Below are 19,892 nucleotides of genomic sequence, written 5' to 3'. Positions count from 1 at the left end.
ATACAAAAATCTACAGTACCCATCCTCTCCCCCTTTTTAAATCCTGCTTATTACTTTTTCTCGTCTAAATGGTACTCATACTCCTTTATACGAAAACTTTCTTTCTTAGGTTACAATTTCATATTCATCTAACAAACATTTAATGAGTACATAATTTGTGCCTAGTGTTATGTTGTGTAGAGGATGATGAACATGGTTCAGGATTCAAATTGCTCGTGGGTTAGTTGAGGAGATAGAAATATAAGCCAATAATTATAACTGTGAAAGTGTTATAAGAGTATAAAGTTTTATGGGCTTCCAGAAGAAGGAAGGTACGATTTGGGCCTCTCTCGTGCTCTATTGTGTATACTCCATCCTGGCTCTCATCCTCACCACTCCTCCAACTGTTCTCATCAAAGTCAACAATGACTCCCATGTTGCTAAATCTGGGTCACGTCCTAGTCCTCATCTTGCTCAATATGTTAGCAATATTTCACACAGTTGTTCATTTCCTCCTTCTTGAAAGACTTTCTTCACTGGCTCATGGGAAGTCACTCTTACTTCATTTCCTGTCTCACTGGCCACTCCTTTGAAGTCTTCTCTGTTGGCTCTTCTTCATCTTCCCAACTTCTAAACATTTGGAGTGCTCCAAAACTCAGTCGCTGACCTTGATGCTCCTCTCACTTCTCTGTAAGTGATCCGACTGCATTTCAGGGCTTTATATATTGTCTATTGCAGATAACTCCCAAATACCTCCCTCTACCCCTGACGCTCCCTCTGAACTCCAAAGCATTTTTTTATCCAAGTGCCTACTTAACATTTCCACTTAGTGGTCCAACAGGCATCTCACACACAACATTATTAAAAAAAAGTCTTGATTATTCCCACCCAATCTGTTCCTCCTACAGTCTTTACCATCTCAATAAATGGGAACTGCATCCTTCCAGTTGCTTGGGTCAAAATTCTTGGCACTATCCTCAACTATTTCCTCTACTCCTTACCTTCTAGCTTTGCCTTCAATATATATTCAGAATCCTGCAACGTTTAACACCTCCACTCTTAGCACCCTGGACAACATTTGTCTCCTGGATTATTACAATAGCCTCTTATCAAGTCACTCTGCTTAATTCTTGACTCCCTACACTCTATACTACACATGCCTGTCAGAGTGATCTTATTAAATTGTAAAGCAGATCACATCACTCTTTTGTTCTCTACCCTTCGGTGATTTCCAATCTTATTTAGAATAAATATCCAAGTCCTTCCCATGGCCTACCAGGACCTAGAAAATCTTGTCCACACTACTGCTCTGATCTCATACCCCACCATTCTTTTCACTCTAACCACACTGGCCTCCTATCACTTCCTCCAATATATCAGGAGTGCTCTGCCTTGGGCACCTCGCACTTGCTATTCCCTCTGCCTAGAATGCTTTCCCTGCTGCCTGGTATCCACATAGATTGAACTCGTGCTTTGTTTTCATCTCTGCTCCCATATCACCTCATCAAAGTGGCCTTCCTTGACCACTCTATTTAAAACAACATCATCATCCCCTTACCTTGCCTTATTTTTCTTTATCCTATTTCCAACTGGCATGTATGTATTTGTTGGCTACCTTTTTATTATCTGTTTGTTTCTACTAGAACCTAAATTCTATCACAGTAAAAATCTTGTCTGTTTTTTCACTCCTGCATCTCTAGATCCTAGGACAGTATCTAGCACATAATAGTCTTCCAATAAATAATGAATTGTGATGAATTAATTTATTTGAGCTCGAAGGAAAGGACAAAGTCTCCCAGGCAGAAGAAACCAGCACCTACAAAGAAATAAATTTGGTCTATCTGAAACAGGAGTTGGCAAACTACAGCCTGGGGACCAAATCTAGCCTACCCTTTGTTTTTGTTAGGAAGTTTTATTGAAATATAGCCATGCTCATTTATTCAAGTTATTATTTATGACTGCCTTTGTTCTACAAGAGCAGAGTTGAATAGTTGTGACAGAGACCATATGGCCGCCGAGCCTAAAATATTTACTCTCTGGCTCTTTACAGAAAAAGTTGGCCAGCTCTTGGTCTGGAGTTGAGTGGAAGAATGGGTGAGGGCAAGCTGGAAGGGATATATATGAGTTTGGATGTCATATATATGCCAAGAGAGAGTGAGACAACGGATGCTTTTAGGCCAGAGAGTCGCTGAAAGGCAGGAACTATGTCTAATATAATTTGAGCACAAAAAGAGTCCTTAATATTTAAACCAGTTATCCCAGTGGCAGCTGCTGCCAAGACTCCAGCCTTAACGTCACTGCCATGTCTGGGGTTAGTTCTGGATATAGGAACCAAAACATAGTGAATAGTCATTTACTTCCCCCACCCTCCTGTACTAGTTGTTGGTTTCGAAATTCTCCCTCTCCTACAGTGAGTCTGGTACACACTGCCCCAGCAGAGTCCATTCCAGCCTCTAGATATCTGGCCTCAGCTCATCTCAAGATCCAGGAAACACGAGGTTAGTTCTAGGGTCATCCAGAGATTTGAGTCTCCTCAGATTTTTTGGTCCTACTTTAGGAAGCTTCTGGAACTTCAGAAACTTCTGAATCATTTCTATATAGGGTGACAAGCAAAACTCTAAATTTCCAGTGGTTTGACAGCTCATCAGGCCTTTTCCAAGGTCTCTAAACCATGTGGAACAGTTAGACTTCGCCACCGGGTCAGGTCAAAAGATTGCTGATCATCTTGCTTGGGATGCAAGCAAGATTGGATTTCACAAGAAAGCAGCCTTTCCCCTGCTGTCTTTGGTTCTTAGGATTTTAGTTCCAGCCAGACTCTAAGGAAGGGCAGGAGTAAAGTTTGAAGAAAAAAAAAGGGGAACAAATGTGTTCTGAATTTCACAGAACAAAGTGGAGCGCTGGTTTGTGGTTGTGCTTGGGCATGGACGCCCCCACCCCTCTTCCCTCTGAGAATGCAGTGGTGAAGTCTGGTCTGCTCCAGTAAAGCTGCAGCATTTGGGTTTAATTTGATGGATCCCAATGTGCCTGCTTTGGTTTGAGACTCAGTTCTGGCCTGACTTTTTTTGCCCATCCTTCAAGAGTGTATAAGTGGTAAGCCAAGTTTCCACTTGTATATACTGAGTCATTCAACTAGAAGTCCATTGCCCTTACAACAGCTCATGTTGTTTACTGGCTTCTGCCTTTAAAAATTCAAAGTATGAGTTAACTGAAAATTGATAGGTTATCATTTGAAGGAGGAAGTGGCAAGTTCCAAACAGACAATAGTCTAGCAACAAGCAAAAGAAACAGAACTTTGATTTGTACTGTAGGCTTTAGGATCCACCCTTCTCTTGGCTTTCCAGCAGATGAGAAGGACCTCTTGTTTTGGTTTAATCTAATACTTCAATTTTTAGGAAGCAGCCAGATCAAGCTTTTTAGGCATTGTCCACCTGGGACGTGCTGAATTCATTGCAAGCTTCATTTTGTAGGAGTTGGTATCAGTCTATGGGGTGCTAGCTCAGCCCTTTGGAAAGTCACAGACGGAGGTGGCTCCAATGATTACATTAAGACCGTGGATACACGCTGGCCTTGGGGATTTGGAGTGGAGCTTAATCAAATCTGGATTTGACATGTCACAGCCCACATCAAGGATTTCTACAAAGGAATATCAGAGCATTGCCCTCTCTGCTCTGGTTCTTAGCTCCTCCTCCTGAGTACCTGAACAGGCCTTGTGCTAATCTTGTTGATTCTTTGGCTGCATCTTGGTCCTGCTGCACAGCACTTGGGTCTTTTATGGGCCATCGCTTCTTCCAGTCAATGAAAAACCATTTATTTAGTATCTACCATGCTCCAGGGCACTGGGCTAGGATCTGGGATAAATATGATGGTGAACAAGATAGACTGGACCCTGAGGTGCATTCACAAATGTTACATATAGTTGGAGCTACAGAAGCCCAACTGTGGCCCAAAAGGGATGGACTATTGTTATTCATCCATTCCCTACCATGTACTAAAAGTTGATGCCTGCCTTTGAGGAGTTTAAAGTCCAGTCCAGTGGTTCTCAAACTATAGTCATCTAAGGAGCCCCACAGATGTCTGTTTAAATGGGAACAAGGTATCTGCACTTTTCATTGGCAGATATTTTCAAAGCAATTGTTCTTTGGACCATACTTTGAGAAATACTGATAACAGTAGCAGTGATGCACACACACAGATGTTAAAACAGCATCAGAAATGCTGCACCTGTCACAGTGGAGGCTCAAAGGTGGAAGAGCTCATCTCTGTTTGGGAGGCCAGAGGAGGCTTGCAAGATGAAGACCCAGATCTTTTAGAATGATTTAGGGTTTTACCAGGCAGAGAATGCCACAGGGGGAACACATGAGGGGGAGAGAGAATTCCAGGTAGGGAGGAGAGCAGGTGGAGGACGCCAAGGTGGAGAGAGCATACCTGTTCAGGTGCACTGTGAATGCAGAGCTGAGAGGGAGAGTGACAGAATACAATGTGGGAAAAGTAAGCTGGAGGTAGGGCATGGAGGATCTTGAAAGCCAACATAGGACTGAGAAACCATTAGTGAGAAATCATTTTGTAGCAGGGGAATAACGTGATCAAATTTGCATTTTTAGATGGATTACTCAGGTGGCAGTGTGGTGTTGGATAGGAAATAAACAATAAAGGAGGCAGGGAGTAGTTAGTATAGTTAAGTATAAAAGTAATAGGTTTGTTGTTAGGACATATGTGTAAAGTATTCCTTGGTTGTAAAGATATGTATGGAAAGAAAGTTGAACCAGCAGCCACAGGAAGAGCAGGAAACACAGAGGAGCTGGGCTCCAGAACCTTCGCCTGGAGCTCCACCATTAGCTGTAAGCAGGCTCTCTCCCTGTACCTGCTTCTCACCTTTCTGTCCATTCATTCACTTCCCCACACCTTCTTCCAACTTAAAATTTCTGCTCTGTTAGGAAAAGATGAAGGTTGAACATATATGACAGAACAGAGTAAGTGTAGGAAGACCCCTTCTCCTCCCCTCTCATCAAGGCTGCCCTTTCACTTAGGGGGTGGCTTTGAACAAGGCCTTTTGCACACCAGGGAGCCATTTGTTAGGGGACGTTGAATTTATTTATACAATGACAGTCATTGGCTGTTTTGAAAAAAATTATCTTTTTTCTAATGGAAAAGCTTAAAAGTGTTGAATTAATGCCAAAGAATTGATTTTGTGAGCCACAGCTGGAAAGGAGTATGACGATGCATAAGTCTAGGCTCTTTAGGTCTCTAGCAAGACTTCGTCGATTCAGAATGATTGGGATAAAACGACTAGCATAAATACATGACTGGTCTGAATGTGGACCGTTATAAAGCATCCAATTTTATTTTTAAGTGTAAGAATTCAAACTTAGTTCCTGTTACAATTACATCCTTGAGAGTCTGCTTAAATAATTTATTTAGCGTGATTTGTAATGGCTATATGGATTTCTTTTTGTGTAAATAGTCCTTCTGCTTTTTTTTAAATTCTGTATTATTCTACACAACTTTTTTTTTTTTGAGGAAGATTAGCCCTGAGCTAACTACTGCCAGTCCTCCTCTTTTTGCTTAGGAAGGCTGGCCCTGAGCTAACATCTGTGCCCATCTACCTCTACTTTATACGTGGGACGCCTACCACAGCATGGCTTTTGCCAAGCGGTACCATGTCCGCACCCAGTATCTGAACCGGTGAACCCCGGGCTGCCAAGAAGTGGAACGTGTGCACTTAACCGCTGTGCCACCAGGCTGGCCCCACTACACAACTTTAACATTCTCCTTGCCGAAGGCTAATATATCATTCATTTCTTTGGAAAATCCATTGCCTCATGAAGTAAAGATAAATTTAAAACTCTGCCCTAGCATTGACTGTTTCAGATGAAAAATCTCACTATCTAAGATTGAGAAGAGCATATTTTGGCAACCAGAATTCATAAAAATCAGAATAAATGAGGTTTTTCTGTATTAGTCACAGCTTCTTTCCACAGGTCATTATCCTTGTCTCTAAGACTCTAGGTCTGCTTTGGAATCAGTTTCCAAAAGCCTTTAGCTCTGCAAACATCCAAAAGTCATGAAAAATTCTCATTAGCCCATTGGCAGTGTTCCTTGTAAACACCAGCTTCCACTCCTTCCCACAAGGCTGGGCTGAGAGAACTCAGGGAGCTGCCTCCAGCAAATACATACCCAGCATCCTCACCACACACACGGCCCCATGAAAAACAAGCAAAAATGGGGCCGGCAGGAGAGGCAGACACAGAGATGTCTATCCATTTCGGGGACGCCTTTGGCCCATTCTGGATTCCTCTGCGGCAAGCACTGACTTGCAAGCATTGGAAGGAATTGGTTGTGAAGGTTTTACCAATTAGCAGGGAGCCGAGCCTCCTCCTCTTGGCTGCTCCATGTGGAGCTGGTTGCCCTGTGGTTCTGGATACTTTTTCTTTTTCTTTTTCTGTCGCAGCTTCTGGGGAGGTGGGCCTAGTCTCTGCGCAGCTGACATGAGGCAGAGGGGGATGTACCCAACCATCTACAAGCAGCGTCCACTTAAGGTCTTCTAAACCATCTCTGACAAGCTTCAAGGGAGGCCCATGCCTATGGTGTGTATCAGTTTGAGTGAGTAAATTGACGTCCTTAGGGATTTTATCAACTTTGCTCATAGTTCCTCTTGACGTGAATCTCTCAAGGCCTAAAAGTCTTGATTACTCTGTTCTGTCCTCACAGGAATATCTCTTCATCCACTCCATGGGTTCAGCAGCTCTTTTCTGGACTTTGCAGCTCTATCCTGTCTGTTTTGAGAATTAATCGAGGGAGCAATATACTATAATGGATAACTTCAGGATCCTTGCAGTTTGCAAGTCCAGAGACCAAGCACAGGCTCTGCCGTGGAATTGCTCTGTGACCCGGGCCAATGTGCTTCACTTTCCTGAGCCTATTTCCTCATCAGGAAAATCAGAAGAGCAATAGCATACTCTTTATCAGGTTGTTATAAGAACTAAACAAATGAAGACTTGTACCTGTTAGAACAGCAGCGGGTCCATACAAACATCAACATGATTATCCAGAAACACAAACATAACCAGATGATTGAGTTTTTCTCTTCTTTACATGAACGTTTGGCAACCACCATCTCTGTGTTTGATAGGAATACAATCCCAGGATTTTTCTGACCCTAAGTAAAGTGCAGTTGATTCCATCTAGCCTTAAAAAAAAAATTGTTCTAATGTGTTGACCTTGCATGTGCCATATGTAAGACCACATAATGCATCTTACTGGAAGCCACGTTCATTATTTATCATTTGTTCAATGCCCACTCTTGACCGGGCACTATGTTAGGTAGTGATAGCTCAAAGAAGAACAAACCAAAGCCTTTATCCTCAGAAACCTTACAGTGTTCTTCCTAGTACGCACATCGTTACTGTAAGCATTGCCCTCTGTATCAGTCAGTGTTTAAGTACTGTAACAAACAGTCCCAATGTCTCAGTGGCTCAATAAAGGTTTATTTCTTATTCACATTGTATTAGTTGTCTATTGCTTTGTAGCAAATGATCCCAAAACTTAGCAGTTTAAAACAACAAGCATTTATTATCTCACAGTTTCAGAGAGTTGAGGATCCAGGAGTAGCTTAGCTGGGTGGTTCTAGCGTGGTGTCTCTCACAAAGCTGTATTCGAACTACCTGCTGGAGTTACAGTCATTTGAAGGATCAGCTGGAGCTGGAGAATTCTTTTCCTAGCTCACTCATCTGATTTGTGAGGATTTGCAAGAAGGAGGTCTTCGTTCCTTCCAATGTGGGCCTCCCCACAGGCTGCCTAAGGGACCTCAAGACATGGCAGCTGGCTTCCCCCAGAGAGAGTGATAAGAAAGAGAAAGAGAATGAACAACAAAGCATCCAAGACAGAAGCTACAGTCTTTTATAACCTCATCTAAGAAGTGAAACACCATCACTTCCGCCATATGCTATTGGTCCCGCAGACCGATGCTGGTACCATGGGGTAGCTGACTGTGCGAGGGTATGAATACCAGAAGATGCGACCAGTGGAGGCTGGCTACCATATGATGAACATGTGTCATAGTCTATTGTGAGTCATTGGTCAGAGGAGATGGATGGGGGCAGAGAGACTGCTCTATATGGTTTTTCCCAGGACCCAACCTCCTTCCATTCAGAGGCTCCTCCTTATGCCCTTGGCGCTCTCCACCTGATCCTCTGCATCATGCCAGGAGGTCAGGAGCAAGGAAAGAGCACCAGGGTAGGGGACTGCCCAGGAGATCCTAGTGGGCACACTTGGACAGTGTGCATTACTTTGGCCCACATTCCATCAACCCGAAATCAGCTAATTGCAGGGGAGGCTGGGAAATGTGTTCTATCTGTGACCCCGGATTAAAACAGAATGGGACTTGGTGAGTGTATAGAAGACACTCTGCCACACCCTGTCTTTGAAAAGAGATTGTACATTTAAACAGCTTAATTTTTTGAAAAAGCAGTCTATTCAGTTTTAATACAACAAAAAATATGATTGCCTGTCACTGTGCAATAAAGCAACTGATTGATTGCATATTTTCACCTTCTCAGTGCATTGTAAATGCAGCCCCTGTTGAAGGGGCCCATAAGCAGGTGGTGGAGAGCAGTTCCTGAATCAGTAAGTCTGCTGCTTTTTCAGGAATACTATTAGGATGCTGGCAGAAACAAATCTTGCCTTGTTTCCCAAGTGGGGAAAGAAGAAAGTCTTTGTTCCCAAGCAAAGGAAAATACAAATCACAAGACTAAAATTATGAATGCAAAACAATATATTAAAATGTGGCTTGTGTATAGTATTTGCATGCATTTTAATATGCATCTGTCATTCCCTTTGCTAAATTCAGCAGGCGCTGAAAATATTAAACAATCGAGTACAATTAATAATTAGAGGAATTGTTTTGGAATATATTTTAACCCATTAATGTTCCTATTGCCAAACCTCTTGGTATTTATGGGATTTGAGATGTCAAGTCAGATCTCAGATCTCTTAGGCCTAAGAAGATGTCACAAAAATATGTTTCGTAAACCGAGGTGATAACACTCAAATGATTGTAACATGACTAAAACCATTCCTAGGACAGAAAAATCACATCCATATTTGAAAGCTGGAAAAGGCTTTTGAGATTCTTTGGATTAGATATTCCCATCTCTCCTACTCATGCTGAAATCTAGCCGTATTTATTTCCCAAAAATCCATGAGAAATTTAAGACCACTTTTTCCAAAACCCCAATTTCCTGAGCCTTCTGCTCCAGTTATCTTTGCGACTGAAGTTTTCAGAATCGGTTTTGCCCTTTGCTGGGGTTTATTTGCCTGGCTTTCTGTTAGAGCAGATCCCAAAAAGAGAAATCATTTTTAGGGCAGTTTTGCAAAAATGAACCAAATTTCAACCACACTTTAGAATGCTCGCTGTCTGCCCATTGAAGCTTCTGGACCAGAGAATATATTTCATGAGAACCCAGCTCTATGTCATAAACTTGAAATACATCAAGCTCTTTGTTGTTAATTGGCACTTACCTCACCTGAAGGCCTTTGCCAAGAAGAGCAGAGGGTTTTAATGGGGAAGGAAGAAAGGAAAGAGCCTGGAGCGCTGGAAAATAGTCCCAGCCACATGTGATTTTTAGCTGGGGGGGCTTTCCACCCCCTAGTATGCTAGGGCAACAAAGTGGCCTATGTGCTTTCTCAAACCTCGCTGTTTGTTTGGGGGGTAATGCTCAGACTGAGGCCAGAGTGATAGCTGCTTCGCGTAATTACGAAGACAGCTTGAAAACTATGCCTCTCTTTGTTTCGGCCTCCAGATGACGGCTGTCTAACCGCTGTTTGTGCCAGTTTTATTTCAAAGCGCTTTTCTTTCCTTATTTCAAAGGTCAGTGTGTTTACTGGTAGCCAAAAAGAGCCTGTGTGTGAGAGAAAGAAACACATGTGTCTGAGTGGCAGAGCTAGATGAGGAGTCAGACCGGGATTCCAGTCCTAGATTGGCTCCTCGATAAGTGAGAGAACAGAAATTATTTGACCTCTCCTTCTTCATTACCATCGAAAGGAGAGCCAGTAAATGGTATCAATGGTCTCTTTTAGGTAAAAAAGAAAGAAAGAAAGAAAGAAATTCTAGAAGTCTGGGTCAGGAAGAAGAAATGTAGGTATTTCCAGTACAGAAACATTATCAAATAGGCAGCCAAGAAAATGTCCACTTTGTCTTCACAAAATGGAAATATTTCCCCCTTCAAAGAAAGTGGGCTGGATGTTCTGGCCACCCTTGGAAACCTTGAGATTGTTTTTGGTCAAGGAATATTAGCACAGGGAAATAAAGAAAACCCCAAACACTTTCTCAGGAGTCGCAGTTGGCTTTCTGACATCATTACTTAGAACATCAAAGGCTGCTCAGACTGTGTTACCTGCTCGTGCTCGTATACAAAACATTAGTGTTTCTATTATAAATATTTGAAAGCAGCATCAAATTTCAATTACATAAGATCAACATCTATTTCAAATATCCATCCTGATGAATTTTCTTAGCTGTGTTTTCTCCTATCTTCCCTCAATTTTCCATGTATTGCGCTCCTGGCGAAAGGAGATACAAAGCTCCTGAAGTGGTAGAGAGCATATGTGGTATTCTGAAAGTGAGTTTAAATCTGGATTTTACCTGGGTTCAACTCTTAGTACTGCCACTTATTAGCTGTGTGACCTTGCATAATTTACTTAACCTCTCTGTGCCTCAGTTTCCTCGTGTACTAAGGCAAGTACTCAGTTCATGGTCTTGTGAGAATTAAGTGGATTGACATGTGTGGCACATGCAGAATAGCGCCTGGCCCTTAGCAAGCATTCAAATGTTAGCTAATCATGAAAAACACCCCCTTTTCTGAAATGAATTCTACATTTGGAAACATCTTCTCTTTTGTGCCACCATTTCTCTTCTTAAATCAATCCACCTACACCTGTAGAAATAAAAAAGTAAAATTGCAAATGCCAAGGCACAGTGCCTGTGTTGTAAAATGGAGGAGAAAGTAAAACAGAAAAAAAGAGAACAAATGAAATGTTTGAAATGGAATCTTCCAGTTACTGTGAATTTCCAGCCCCCTGTGAAGTAAGGGTACTCTCTACCCTGAGTCTGCACATGACAAACAGAATTCTCACTCCTTGACCAGGAAAATACAATTCTTGGCTGTGACTCAAGAAGGAGTGGAGGGGGCAGGGAGGAGGGGAGCCCAGGAAAGGGGAACGGAAGTGGATTGAAGACCTTGTCTAAGCCTTGTATTTTCGTGGCATTTAATCCATTAGCTGAATATTATTACCTCCCTTTTACAATCAAGAAAAACAGGTTCAGGGATGTTAAGTGACCTTTCAAAGTCTGTTCAGCCAGTCAGTGGTGTTTCTGGGATTGAAATCCACTTCCACTGGATGCCAAGATCTCTGCTTTTGTCTCTTTTCTCAGAAGGACCCGACTAGGATGGGGTTCTGAGGCTCTTCCGGAGGTGCCGGCTGACCCGAGACTCCAGATGCCCCATTACTATATGCACCATATTAGTAGGAGGCTCTCGTATGTTTTCTAAGCCATTTCTACCCCGATTCAGGTGAAGTAGATTCTTGAGGGTCTTTGTCGTGACCCATGTAAATTTAGGCATCAAGAAGAGAGGAACTTTTGGAAAGTAATTCCCTGTCACTGCCAAAGTCAGGGCTTCCTCCTGGGTCACAGCCTCTTCAGCAGTGGCCTGCTCTTCCTTTTCAATCTCCCCAGGATCTCTATAGAGTAGACACCAGGCATGACCTCCCATGGATGTTCACGGGAGACGGTGTCACGCACAGAATTTCTCCACCCGCATCCATCACATCAGAACCACTGAGTGAGATCCCTTGTTGTTGCACGGATGGCAATGTCTACCCAGTGCAGAGGAGCGTCTGTGTTACACAGAGTGATGGCAGACAGGTTAAGATAAGACACCGCTGAGAGGCTGGTGGTCAACCCTGGGATCAGTAACCACCTGAAGTCGCGGCTCCCAGAAGGCTGCCTGGATCTGGATAGTGAAGGTTCCAGAAATGAAGCACCCAGCAATAGGAGTGGCTGCAGCGGCAGCAGCAAACTTCAGCACACTTCACTGGCCAGTATTCCTGGGGAATTTGACGCTGACTTCTGTTGGGTTTTCAATGGCAGCAATGGCACGAGCTGCCACCAGAAGCTTCTCTCAGGTTGTCATCAGATTTATGATGCAGAAGTCATCACTTTCCCTTCGTAGATGTACTGTTCCACTTGGAAGTCAAGGTTGGTGCCACCCAAGTGGGTTTCTGCTATAAGGAGTTTGAGGACCTCCTCCTCCTTCATTTGTAGGACATCAAGGGCTCTGGACATGTGAAGTTACCTCTAAGTTATGATGATAACCCAGAACACCACCGTATGGACCCCTCTCTGGGTAGTGCAGGAAAGCACAAAACTTCCTCCTGGGGATAAAGAGAGCTTGGGCACACAATTTCCATCTTGGTCATGACCTTGACCCTCCTTCCTTCATGGCTTGGAGCAAGTATTGCCCATATTGATAAGAATCTGGCAAAGATGCCCAGGTTATTTTCTTCATACCTAATTATTTCATTGAATTCAACTAGGTTTTCGAAAACTGTTGTGTATGTTTAGACATACGGCGTGAGTAATTTGTGAGCATTCACCGAGAAGTCGTATCCTATCCAAATTCCTCTTAAGAAAGATGCCAGGACCTCATTCTTAATTCTGTTACTGAAGCTGTGATTTTCCCATTTTAGAGTTGAGATGCTAAAGCTAAACGGGGATATAGATTTCACTTTCAATAAAATCACTGGCTGGTAAAACCCAAATTAAAGCAGAGCGTTGGAAATCAAGCTGCCTTTTTCCATTAAAACCAACAAGAGCTGTTTCATTTTCCAAATCAAAAGTTCTAGGTACTGAAATCCTATTTGCAGGAAAAGCTAGGCATTATTAAAAATGCAGATAGTTATCATGAGCTGCCGTGTTTTCTTGTGGCTGCCAGGATGTTTTAAGGACAAAGCTAAGGACAGGTGCACACAATACATTAACATTTTAACCAAATAATAAAGAACAGAGAGAAGATGTGAGACACTCCAAAGCATTTAGGTAAGATAATTCTTCTTCTTGAGACTCATTGTTAGAAAAAAAAAAAAGCCATCCATTTAACACCTCTTTTCTGACTGTCTCTTCTTCCCTACTTATATCTCTCTTCTGTCTGTAGCTTTCCATCTTAGAATAACAATAACAATAATAGTAATAATAACAACAACAAAAACTGTTTGGCTTGGTGCCCCCTTTCGTCCTTATCTAAAAAAGAGATTCTTAACCTGGGCTCCATACAAAAGTTTATGTGTAGATTTCTAATGATATTTTTTCTTGGAATTAGGTCCATAGCATTCAGGGATGTGCAAAGAACTTACAACCCTCCGGAAGAAATTATGCCAAACCAAACAAAAAAACGCTGAAGAAATATATGGCACCCTCTTAGTCTGTCTTTCTTGTACTGCCATTTTGTTTCAGCTGGGCTTTTGATAAAAGCTAATGAGTAGTCGATTAAAGGTTAAATTTTCTGATCAGATTAGATACGATGCTGCTCATTACTTTGGATATTGTAAAGAGATGGAATCACTCGGTTATCCTGCTAACCATTTCTGTTCAAACTCATCCTCCTTCCAAAACCATTTCCCCTCCGCCATGGTGTCACGACCTCCCCGTTCTCTTAGGCACCCTTGCTTGAGATCTAAGTTGTTTTCTGTCCCGAACTTCATCTCTCCTGTCTAATCAGTTGACCATCCTCTCAGAGCACCTTCAGAAGTCTCTTACATACAACTCTTCCTTTTCATTGTTCTAAACCAGACTAGTCGGCCGCTGGTGGTTTTCACCACTGGCTGAACATTGGGATTACATGGGGAATTTTTACATTCTACTGAGGCTAAGACCCTAGACTCAGAAAGGTCCATGTATCTCCTATGGGATAGAGACTGGGCATCTAAATTTTTTTAAAGCCCCTTAAGGTGCCACCAGTGCTGAGAGTCACTTGCCTACGCTACCTTATTTGACCACATTTTTTACTACAAAAGCCTTCTAGCTGGTGGTGTTGTATCCAATCTTGCTACTCTTGACCTTATTCTGTACTACTTTCCTCTCCCTCGGATTAATCTCAGCATCTTAATTTCTTCATGGCTTTCTTTGAGCAGGAAACCCCACTGCCTTCCTTTGCCTGTCTGTAGAGGTGCCTAAATTGCTCTGTGGGGTTTGAACAGGGGACCTCTGACTGGGGAGGCTGAAGGAAGACTACTCTACAGCATCTCTCCCCTAGTTTTGCAGATAGGACCCTCCAAGGTAAAGTGACTTGGCTTGTTTAAAAACATGATCAGTCAGTGGCAGACATGGATCTAGAACTCAAGTACCCCTTGTTCTCATTCTGAATGCGGCTATCCCAGGGCTATAATAGTTGGTGCTGGACTTTTGCCGTTTTTTTCCATTTGCTAGCTCTCTTCTGCAGTCTTGGCTTTCCTCTGTTTGGAACATCTTCAGCAGGTGTACCTACGTCTTCAGGAAGATGAGATGCGACTGAAGCATTTGGCCAGTCCGATTTGTCATGACTTGTCGACAGCAGCCCTGGGAGCTGTGGGACTAATACCACTGGGGCCTTGATGCCATGTCTGTCAACCTAATAACGTTGTGTTGAAGCACAGTGTGTTCTGCTTTAGGCTCAAAGTCTGTCTATGATGCTTTCTATTAAACAGGTGAATTTGGGACAAGCCCTGTGGATTATCCAAACAGCAGCTCATCTGTGATTCAAGGAAAACCGAATGACCTGCATCCCACAAAATATCATCCTTACCCACCTCTCACATGACCTGAAGTTCTCAGTTTTGGTCACTCCCCCTGGTGATAAGGCAATCTTGATTTTGTAAAATGCAAATGTGATATCCCCAAAACGTAACATCAATCTATCAGTGTTCATTAATACCCTAAACCAGATTTGATATTTTTTTTATTATCACCTGGCTCAGAGCAAAGTCCTGAAGGAATGGAACTACTGTGGGTACAAGTTGATCCATGAAGGGTGGGTTTGGAGGGGAGCAGAGAAGAAACCGAGACCTGGGTGCAGTGTTACAGGAGGAACCTGGACACCAATAGAAGAGAGCGAAATGTAGAGAGGATGTCAAAGGATAAGTTTTGCCTGATTCCCAGTGTTGCCAAACTCAGCATTTTCCTCAGAGTTCTCCTTGGTTAGCTCCCTTTGTTTGTTGATTTTGCCTGGTATCGGCTGGAATGCTGAAAATTTAGAAGGAGTAATAGCAATCACTATAGATAACATCTATCGAGTACTTACTCTGAGCCAGACATTGCTTGAAGCGCTCTACATGCATCAATTTATTTTATCCTCCCCCCAACATTTGGAAATTAGATGCCATTAATATCCCCATTTCACAGATGATGAAACTGAGGCCCAGAGGGAAGAAGAACTTCGCTAAGATCATCCAGGAAGTAAATGGTGGAAGCAGGGGTCCAACCCAAGCAGTCTGGCTCCAAAGCCTAAATTCTTAACCTCTGGGATCTACAGTCTCTCAAAAGCACAGCATTTGTAAGCAAATGGAAAGGCTAATCTTTAAATCCAGCTAGTCCGATTCCAGATCATTCCACTATAATACCTCCAGGGCTGGAATGGATCTTTCAAGTACATCAGACTTTTACGGTCACAGAGACTCTAGTGGTCCAGAAAAAGTTTCTTGGTTAAGGATCTTCCAAAAGTTGTAGCAGTCTGGTGTCTTAATAACCATGCTTTATTGATTTAATATAAAATGCCAGTCTAACAAAGGCAGTTGAGTGTAAACCTCACCAAGTGTTGGGCAAAACTCCTGCCCAGCTTTTATTGTCCTCTACCGAAATGGAGAATTCAAACAAAATTACATCTTGTCTCTGTAAAAGGTCAGCTGAAATAAAAATTGTTTAATATTTCTCCTTCCTCTATATTACCAAACACTGTGAGTGTCCAGGGAGCATCAAAGATAAGCCTTAAATCTCAGATTTAGGAAATCTCTGCACCACCTTTAGTTGCATTTTGCAAGACCCCCCAACAGGCTTTTTGGACATTATCTGATGAATCCTCATAGACATTCTGTTTTCACCCCTTGGAGTGCAACCTTCCCGCTAAGAAGAACTTCCCTGGAAATAAGGCAGATGGTAGATTAATATAAAAATGTGGCTGTAGTTTGGAGAAAGTCTTGCTCAGCTCATCCCCTCCCTCCTAATAATGGAACGCTTTCTGGTAAGATAGTCCATTTGGGGGCTGGAGAGAAGAATAAAATATCTTTTAGGCCAGCGCTAATGAAACTCAGCTTTGAGATGATTCTCTGGGAGCTGAAAGGATGGAAACACAACTTCCGAGGGAAGGGAGATAGGAAAGGCTGAAGGAAGACGCAGCAAGTTTATACAATGTGTAAACTACAGGGAGCTCCATCTTTGAAACTTTTTCCTCTTTTCTTCTTCTTCTTCTTCTTTTTTGGTGAGGAATATTGGCCCTGAGCTAACATCTATTGCCAATCGTCCTCTCTTTGCTTGAGGAAGATCGTTACTGAGCTAACATCTGTGCCAATCTTCCTCTATTTTATATGTGGGACACCGCCACAGCATGGCTTGATGAGCCGTGTGTAGGTCTGTGCCAGGGATCTGAACCTGCAAACCCTGGGCTGCAAAAGCAGAGTGTATGAACTTAACCACTATGCCAGGCCGGCCCCTCCTCTTTTCTTCTAATAATTAGCTATCTCCATACTCAAATTATTTCTCCCTCGTGTTCCATAAATAAATGTGAAACAAAATCAAACAAACAGAAAGATACTCTTGTTTTGTCCAACATGTTCTTTTCTGTCATCCAGTTGTCAGGAGAGAAATGCCTCACCTGCTCTCTTAATAGATTTGACCTATCTCTGCTTGGGAACATCTTTCATTTGCACGGAAGCCTTAAAGAAACAGTGATACATTACAGCAGGGATTCCCAACCTTTTTGTCAAGAGAAACTGCTTTCCATTTCCCCTAAGGCTTTAAGGTCAAAGTATGGGGGCGGGGGCTCTCCAGCAGATGTTTCATTCTTCCCTGGGGAAGCTGTCAACCCCCGGGCCACTGACGCGAGCATCATCAGACAGGGCTTCTGGATCTACCAGCAGATTCTCATCATCTGGCTGAGAACTCACTTACAAGGATTCTTCCATTTGATGAGAAATGGAAAAAACTCTTAAAAAGAAAAAAAAAGCAATTATTTGCTCTTTCACATTCCCAAAACACGTCTGAGCACTGGCTAAACTCATTTGCCACCGGAGTTGGTCAAAACAGTGAAGTTGACATAGTGTAGCCTCTGGAATTCTTTCTTTCTTCTTAGCTTTACACCATCCTTGTGTGTATCCCAGACCAAGTTTCCTATAAATGCCCTTGTTGCCCTTGGTAGGGTGTCCAGGCTTGTCATCCTGATTGAAGGGGACAGTCAGCCAAGTGTTCACCCCTGGAGTATCACCTTCCTGCTAAGGCAAGAACTTCCCTGGAAATAAAGCTCTGACTGCAGGTGTTCACAATCCTGCTGGTTACTCTTAAACCACTCGTATCTCTCGAGTTTTCTAGGTACGAGCTATGCTTCTGCTCTGAGTTGGAGGATGTATAATATGGAGATGAAGAAACAATTTGAACTGTCCAGGTAGCCATGCTAGGATGGTTCCCCAGGAATACCCTTTGGAGGAGTATATGGGCATCAGAATTCAACCCATAGAATTGCAGATTTTAGTTGAGAAGGAATTTCGATGGATCATTTGATCCAGTCCAAACATCTTGGGTAAAATGACCTCATTTTACAGATGACACAATAGAAGCCCAGAGAGACTAAACGCCATCTCAAAGGTTATCTGGTCACCTTCTAAGACTAGACTACAGGAGTGCCTAGGGCCCTTGTCTTCTGCCTCCTACTTTAAGCTACTTTACAAATATTTAAAGGAACATATGACACCAACACATAATGATGCCAACACATGACTAACGTACATGTGGTGTTTTTGAGGGAGAAAAAAAGAATGGACTCCTTAATAATGCCACATAGGAAGTTCTGATATCAATCCCTTCTGATTTCTAGCCTATTTTGGCTCCTTTAAGAACCTAAATCAAAGGAATGCTCTGCAACATAGTATTTACGGATAATGGTTTAGATTTTTGACTTCATAGCATAGCCTGTTGTTTCTTACTCCATTTTTGTAAACTTTGTTCCATGTCTCCTCCTCCCATTTGCCTCATGATTCGCCACCTCAACTTGGTCTTTTTGCTATTGCTTGGGTCTTTCCCCAGTAGCTGAGTAATTCCTCAAAAGGTCAGTGACTTCTATTCGTCGGTCAACCAGATCCCCAGACCTTACAGCTATATGCTGCTTAGATCGTCCCCAGTCAGGTCTATACTAGACATTGGCGAGTGGAGAAGAAGTTTTTGGTGATAGCTATTGTAATTACAAACTCCAGAACTATACACAAATTGCTTTCGTCACCACTGTAATAAAGGATAGACAGAATTTAGGAAGAATGAGAGAGAGAAGAAAAGAAAACAGAGTGGGGGTTAGTTTGTGAAGTTCCCATTTAGTGAGTATCTTTACAATAACCAAGTAGTATCTGGAGTTCTAGATATAGAGTTGAAATACAGATTCTGTACTTGAACTACGAATTTTGAATTACTGTAGACAGAGACCAAGAACGTTCTGCAGTTGACATAAAAATACCCATTCCCACACAGACAAAGGTGGGAAAGGGAACCATATTGAACCTGAAAGGGGATGGCCATATTTTAGAGAACAAAATGAATGCAAGGAAAAGATACAAATAAGATCAGGACATAGACATTTTTCTTAATCTCAGTAGCTAGCTTTGTGGAAAGAAGTAGAAGGTTATTTTAGATGAATTTTATCATCTAATATTATTGTGAATTTATATTATTCAATATTACGAATTGGTGCATATAAAGTTATACTATATTCAATATCTATTGCTGTGTAACAAATTACTCCAAGATTGGTGGCTTAAAACAGGAAACCTTTATTACCCTAGGTTTCTGAGAGTCAGAAATCCCGGAATGGCTCAGCTGGGTGGTTCTGGCTCAGGGTCTCTAACAAAATTACAGTCAAGATATCAGCCAGAGCTGCATCATCTGAAGACTTGGATGCGCCTAGAGGATCTTCTTCCGAGAAGGCTCCCTTACTGGAGTCATCAATTCCTCACTAGCGTTGTCCAGAAGTCTTAGTTCTTTGCCATGTGAGCATCTCCATAGAGTTGCCCGGTTGGCCTCAAGACATGGTGGCTGGCTTCTCCCAGAGGGAGTGGTCCAAGGGACAGAAAAAGAGAGAGACAGAGCACTCAACATGAAAGCTACAGTTCTTTTTTTAGAAGTTTTTTATTGTGGTAAAATATATATAACATGAACACCATTTAAGCAGTTTTCAAGTGCACAGTTTAGCAGCATTAAGTACATTCATATTGTTGTGCAGCCATGACCACTATTCACGTCTAGACCTTTTCCTTGTCTCAAACAGAAGCTCTGTACCCATTAAACAATAATTCCATTTCCCTACTCCCAACCTCCGGTGATCTCTATTCTACCTTCTGTCTCTGTGAATTTCCCTGTCTTAGGTACCTCGTAAAAGTAGAATCATACAACGTTTGTTCCTTCGTGTCTGGCTATTTCACTTGGCACAATGTTTTCAAGATTCATTCATGTTGTAGCATGTATCAGAATTTTATTCCTTTTTATGGCTGAATAACATTCCATTGCATGTACAGACACATTTTATTTACAATTCATCTGTCGATGGACATTCGGGTTGTTTCAGCCTCCGCTGCAGTATTTTTGTAACCTAATCTGGAAGCGACACACCATCACTTCCTCTGTCATCCATTCA

At 42.3% G+C, this 19,892-nt stretch overlaps 1 long non-coding RNA gene across 1 annotated transcript; it reads left to right on the top strand.

Moving 5' to 3' along the window:
* The first annotated feature begins 402 nt into the window (after window positions 1–402).
* On the top strand, window positions 403–10,049 carry LOC106831190 (uncharacterized). The gene is made up of 3 exons (XR_006512084.2): window positions 403–669; window positions 6,428–6,563; window positions 6,688–10,049. It is a non-coding gene; the product is annotated as an uncharacterized lncRNA (long non-coding RNA).
* The last annotated feature ends 9,843 nt before the right edge of the window (window positions 10,050–19,892 follow it).

This window comes from Equus asinus, chromosome 4, assembly GCF_041296235.1.
Source record: "Equus asinus isolate D_3611 breed Donkey chromosome 4, EquAss-T2T_v2, whole genome shotgun sequence".
NCBI classification, from domain to species: Eukaryota; Metazoa; Chordata; class Mammalia; order Perissodactyla; family Equidae; genus Equus; species Equus asinus.
This window is presented reverse-complemented; position numbering and strand designations above follow the sequence as displayed.